Source organism: Chenopodium quinoa, unplaced genomic scaffold (genome assembly GCF_001683475.1).
Source record: "Chenopodium quinoa cultivar QQ74 unplaced genomic scaffold, ASM168347v1, whole genome shotgun sequence".
NCBI lineage: Eukaryota > Viridiplantae > Streptophyta > Magnoliopsida > Caryophyllales > Amaranthaceae > Chenopodium > Chenopodium quinoa.
This window is the reverse complement of record NW_018743500.1, coordinates 33,020-39,272: the sequence shown is the minus strand read 5'-3', so window position 1 is coordinate 39,272 and position 6,253 is coordinate 33,020. Positions and strand designations below refer to the sequence as shown.

The following is a 6,253-nucleotide window of genomic DNA, read 5'->3' as shown; positions in this document are numbered from 1 at the left end:
GTCAGCAGTGTTTTCCAAACATGCCCAAAATCTGAGACATGGAGATGGTGATGAATACTCTACTGAGCTTGGCAAGCTGCGCTCTCCTGTTCAAGCTCTCAAAATTTTAATCAAAGTGTTACATATAAAAGCTCGACAGACATTTCCTGCTGTCACATTGCACATTTCTCTGATCCATGTTATGCCATCTACAGGCAGTCGGTAAATACATTTTGTTAGAATTAGAATAGCACAGACAAAATATATAACCCACTCAGGCACTAACAGTCACAGACTTGGCTTCAGAAATTTAGATGGCTTTCGGAAAGAAAAGTTTCAGTCAGTAATACATCCCGAGGAAAAAAAAACATTCACTGCATTCAAGATATTAGAAAATAAAATAAAATAAAGTTACACTACATGTTCGCTGGCTAAGCTATAGCCTGCAATACAACTGGTAATGACTAGAAAAGAGGGCTGTGTACTAGTCACACCCTTTACCAAGGAAAAACTAAAGGTAGAATTCTCCATTGATAGCAATATGTACCCTCTAAGAGCATCTCACTACCAAAGGTGAAATGCTCCCGCTAATTACATTCATTTATGAACAGGACAATTGGTGAGATACAAATTATAAAGCTTTAAACACAGGCCAGAGCTCTTGCCTCACAGCTTTGTACAAGAAAATATGAGGTCAGATGCACAGAAGATGTTGATAGGTGCTTTTGCCTATGATTTAGAGAAAAAACAAAGACCTAAGATCCTAAAAGTTAGCTCTCTGGGGTAGGGTCGGTATCTGATTTGGGAAGAGGTACATTCCCATTCATTCTTGCCCGAGCCTCCGCAAACATCCTCTGCTGCTCAGCAGCAGCTTCTTCCTCGGTCATCTCGGCAGCGTTGCCCCACTTACCACCACCACCACCACCTCGAACTCCATCTTGCTGAGAAAAATACAAACATCGATTATTCAAAAAATAGCTAGAGCAAATACTAAGCCTGATAGGCCACCAGGATCAGTGCAATCTTTAAAGTTAACTTGGAAAAGAAGAATCACCATTGTCTCCACTTTATGTTGTTCGTATGCAGCATAAACATCTTCAATGTACTCCCCAAAACCAAGAACCTGAATGATAAACATGATGAAACCATGATCTGTCTAAACTCAGAACGAATAAAATAGTAAGACAAGAAAAAATCAATAAAAGAACAAATACAAATCATTAAGGTGACACAATCAGTTCAAAACACAAATCAGCTTCCAGATATCAGAACAGGCAGAATAGATATTAATGAAAAGCAATGTAGATGTAACTTTATCAACATAAAGAGGGGGGCCAAAAGGCAATAACATTAGATGCTAAAAATTATTTTGCTCCCAACCCTCTCTACATGAGTCAACAAGATTGGAAAGAGACCGATAGAACTAAGAATTTGTGCCCAAAGAGCCCACTACAACACAAAAGAACTGCAACCTAAGGGAAAGAAACTGATCCAAACTTCTTTCAACTTAAGAAAGATTGAGAATCTTTCCAGAAATCCAGGAGATTGCCACAAAATTTCCCCTGTGTGAAGGCCTACAATGACGGCTACAACCGAATTGATAAGGCAAAACGCCATTAGGAGGTAGCATCTTTGTACAAGCTATGTACACTACAAAATTCTCACATCTACTTGTTACAAGCTACCAGAGTTGTCTCACTAAATCACTAGTCACTATCAAAACAATCATGGCCAACCTGCCAAGCTTCTATACCTGCCCAGAGTATTGCAGTATCTATTCACCTATCCCATTAATCATCTATTTTAACTTCAAAACTGTAAAAGGTCAAAGAAATTCATCAACAATCTTGTGTCCTTGACTCCCCAAAATAACAAGGAAAACCAATTCAACTTATAGATACCACACAGGACACCAATCATACAAAAAAGAGACCTTTAGTATATTTCAAGGAGAGAGACAGATGGTTTAGAATTTATAACAAAAATACCTCCAAAGCCTTCAGTACATGCTCAGGTGCAATTGTTCGTTTTTCTTCTCTGTTGCAAACGTCATTTGATTCTGATGAAACAAGATTTATAAACTCTGAAAGAATGAGATTCTGTCAGTATAAAAAGCAACTAAAACCACAGAAAATACCTTAGATACTGCAAATGAAGGGGCTTCACTCCACAAATAAACAGTAAAATGCAATTTGGAAGCATGGTATCCAACACCAACTAGCAGAAACATAAACAAAATAAAAATAACCACACAAATAAGGCCTTTTGATATAACTAAAAGTATTAAATTTGAAGAAGAAAATCATATACTCACCAACACAACATTCAATTAATAGATCTTGAGCATCTCTAGCCACACGAACATCTGGGGCAACATCTCCTTTATTATTTTAGTCATTGTAGCTGGAAACAAGTAACAACATGTATTGAAAACTCAATCAAGTCACAGAATATAATGACTATTGACTAATTCTATTCAAAACCATGGTAATTAAAGTTTAAAATCTTTTGGAATTAAGTCACAAAGCTAGCTGCATACTAAAAATTTAAGTAACAATTAAGCTTTAAGACATACTTTGATGCTACCATAATTCCATAACGAATGTATAATCAGAAATAAGACATTTGGGAAAAAAAAAAATGGCAGTGCATAGCATTTCCTGAAACCACAAGGCCCCTACTTATGATTTTCAAATCCCAAATAGTCACGAAAATGCTTTAGTCTGTTAATATGCTTATATGCATGCTTGAAAATGCAGTGCAATCAAGAACAAGAGGAAAGAGATAACACCTAATCAACTTTATACAGGCCTTATTAATCCAACACATTACGCCAAGCATTTAGCTCAATGAAGGAATGTTAGAACAATTGCATCATACAATTGAACCGAACAAAACAATATTACTCCGTATAACACTATCGTTATAACACTATCCAATGATCTTACATGTTAGCTCGAGAATACTTTAAAGAAAATCAAGAGTAGGAAATTCAAGTTATTTATCAAGGGTGGCAGAATTACCTTTAGGGAGTGAAGCATCTTCTTTTGCCTTCCCAACTATGTCCATTGGCTCCATCATACAAATACACGGCCTACAAGTAGAAGCACATACACATCATACTCGCCGTCATCCCGACACATCGTAACTAACAAATTAGCATCAACACAACAACAACAACAACAACAATTAACAAAGCCTTAATCCCAATATGATTTGGGTCGGCTAACATGAATCGTCATAAGGAACCGTATGATAATAGAAATTTTAGAATCTCCTTCAAAGTGTTTAAAGATAGCAATAATCCGCCTTTTCTCGTAATATCTTTCAACCCTCACATCAGTCAGATCAAACTAGGCTAATCCTAATTCACATAAAATATCGTACTCAAAGAATTGCTAGATTCTATTTAATCAAAACCAGTTTCAGATAATAAATTGAGAAAAATTGCAAATTGGAAGTAACCTCTTCGAAAATAAACCCTAAATCAAATTAATTTCTGAAAAAACAAAACAAATCACAATCAAATTAGGTATATAGAAAACTAACCAGAAAGATCGTAAAAGAGGTGGAGAGTTGAACCGATGAGAGGCGCCGGAGAAGAGGGGAGAAAGAGGGAAAGTCACCGGAGAACGGTGGAGTTTGGCGAGATTTTAGGGTTTCAGAAATTTGCGAAAATTTGGGGGACTTTTTAAAACTATGCAGTTTTAATTAATTTTTTAGAAAATAATTTTTTAAAAAAAATTTAAAAAGAATTAGAATTGGCAAAAGTGGTGTTGTTTTGTGGATTTTTTACGAAACTAAGCCTTATCAGTAAACTATTTACGAATATAGACGCGTGGCCAAACTATTTACGAAATTGAGCTTTCTGAGGTAAAACGCTGCCTCGGTCAGCGTTTTTCCTCATTTTTATTTATTTAATTTGTTTTGAATTATGTATTTTGTGAAATACAAAATAAAAAATAAAAAAAACTGAAATACACAAAAACGCTGCCTCAGTCAGCGTTTTTGTGTTAGGCTATAACAGGCCTTAAAACGCTGACTGAGGCAGCGTTTCATTAATACTAGAAACACGCTGCCTCAGTCAGCGGTTTTGCCTGGTATATTCTTCCAGGCAGACGCAACGCATTCACTCTTCCTCAAAACTAAAAACTCAAACACTCTTCCTCACGCAACGCATTCACTCTTCCTCAAAGCTCTGCCGCCGCCGCCTGCTGCCTGCCACCGTCGCGCGCCGCCTACTGCCTGCTGCCGCCGCGCCTCTCCTCTTCTTTATAATCACATTTTTGGTACTTCTCACTTATTTGTTTTTAAAATTTTAAACCTAGGTTAGTTTGATAATTATATAGTACATTGTTTTAATTTGATAATGTTGTTGATTATTCTAAGTTATTTTGATGTAAATTGATAATTATGTTGATAATTCTAAGTTAGTTTGTTGTAATTTGATAATAGTTTAGTATAAAAGCCCTAAATTGATGTTAGTTTAGTAAGAAAGTTTATGATGAAATTGTGGAAATGTTTGGTAAAAATGTTGAAAATGTTGATGAAATTGTTGATATTGTTGATGAAATTGTTGTTTAATTTGATAAAATAGCCTACATTGTCGTTTAATTACGAAAATTATGTTATGTAGAATACGTTGGTTGTTAGTGTGAATATGTTCGTTGTGTACTTTGTTTTGGTTGTTATGTGAATTGGAACAATGATGGTTAATTATGTTTGTAGTGTGAATTTCTTGGTTGTTATTGTGCGAATTGGTGGAGATTGCATGCAATTAAGATGTGTTTTTGGTTGTTGTATAGAATATGGCTGCACAAAACGCAGCTTTGTTATGCCGATGGGGGGGTGAATTTGTGTCTGATGGACCGAATGTCCAGTATAGTGGTGGAAATATGGAACCATTGCCACTTGGACCAGACATGACTTTCAACGATATGATGAACGAGGTTCATAGCATTATTGGCTTAAACCGAATGAATGTACAACTTAACATTCAAATGAGGTTTGAGACTAATAATGTGGTTCAAGTGTTACCTTGTTCTAACGATAAACATTTGAAAGCTTTGAGGAGCGTTGTTTTAATGAGGGGTTATCCACATGAGATATATGTAGAAATAGTGTCTACGTGTACGCAACAAAGTACTCGACCAGATCAACAAGCTACCTATTTTTTCGGTTACACAGAGTCCTTCCGAATGCCCTCACAAGACATTCCATCAACTGAATATGGGATGGGGTCCTTCAGTAGACTGCTTCATGACGATCGGTTCCAGATGCCGTTGAGTTCACATATAGCTTCACCTGTATATGGTGGAACATCTACGACAATGTTTGGCCAATCTGGGCCTTCGACATCGAACACAGTTATATCTTTCCCATGCAACTCCAAAGTTATTCACCTACGCAGCATGATGATCATACATCACCGTCTCAACCATTGGTGAATCATCTTGAAAATCTACAACATATGGTGAATAACGAGTTGTCTCTGTATGATGCGCTCCGGGAAACAAATGATGAGGCTGAGAGCGAAGAGGAGGAACCAATTCTGGATAACATGGATGTTGATTCTACAGACATGGAAGGTGGGGAGGCCATGGTTAGAACTCCTATTCCTTGGTTAAGTCAAGTAAATGAGAATTATGAGGTTGATCAATATTGGGCCGAATCAGGTAGTCATACAACATTTGTGATCGGGGGGAGTTTTGAGAAGGGTATGTTCTTTGAATCTAAGAAACTGCTTCAGGAAATGGTGAAGAAGTATTCTATACAAAGGAACCAATTCTACACCACAGTGACCTCGAATGAGAAGGTCCTTCATCTGCGGTGCAAGAAGAATTGTGGTTGGTCGCTACGAGGCACCAAAAAAAGTGAGCACTCAGATACCTTTACCATAGTCACATACAAAGGCCCGCACCGGGACACATGTGTCACTGAAGTGTTATCTACAGATCATGCACACTTGGATTCATCCATAATTTCCGATTTTGTGAAGTCTTTTGTGCAGAAAGATCCATGCTTGAAAGTTGAATTTATACAGGAACTCATATCCAAGCATTTTCAGTTCGACGTTACTTATCGAAGAGCATGGTATGCTAGGGAGAAAGCCATAGCTGAAGTATTTGGAGATTGGGAGAGTTCTTATAGCCGACTTCCGCACTTCATGGAAGCACTCAAACAGTCAAACCCGGGAACCGTTGTTGTATGGAAACACAAAGCTCTGGTAGACGATGTTTATTACAGCAACATGGAAGTGTTTGAACGAGTATTT

General features: G+C 37.2%; 1 pseudogene; it reads right to left on the bottom strand.

Annotated features, from left to right (window-relative positions):
- Window positions 1-275: 275 nt before the first annotated feature.
- Window positions 276-3,622, bottom strand: LOC110739457 (annotated as a pseudogene).
- Between the last annotated feature and the right edge of the window lie 2,631 nt (window positions 3,623-6,253).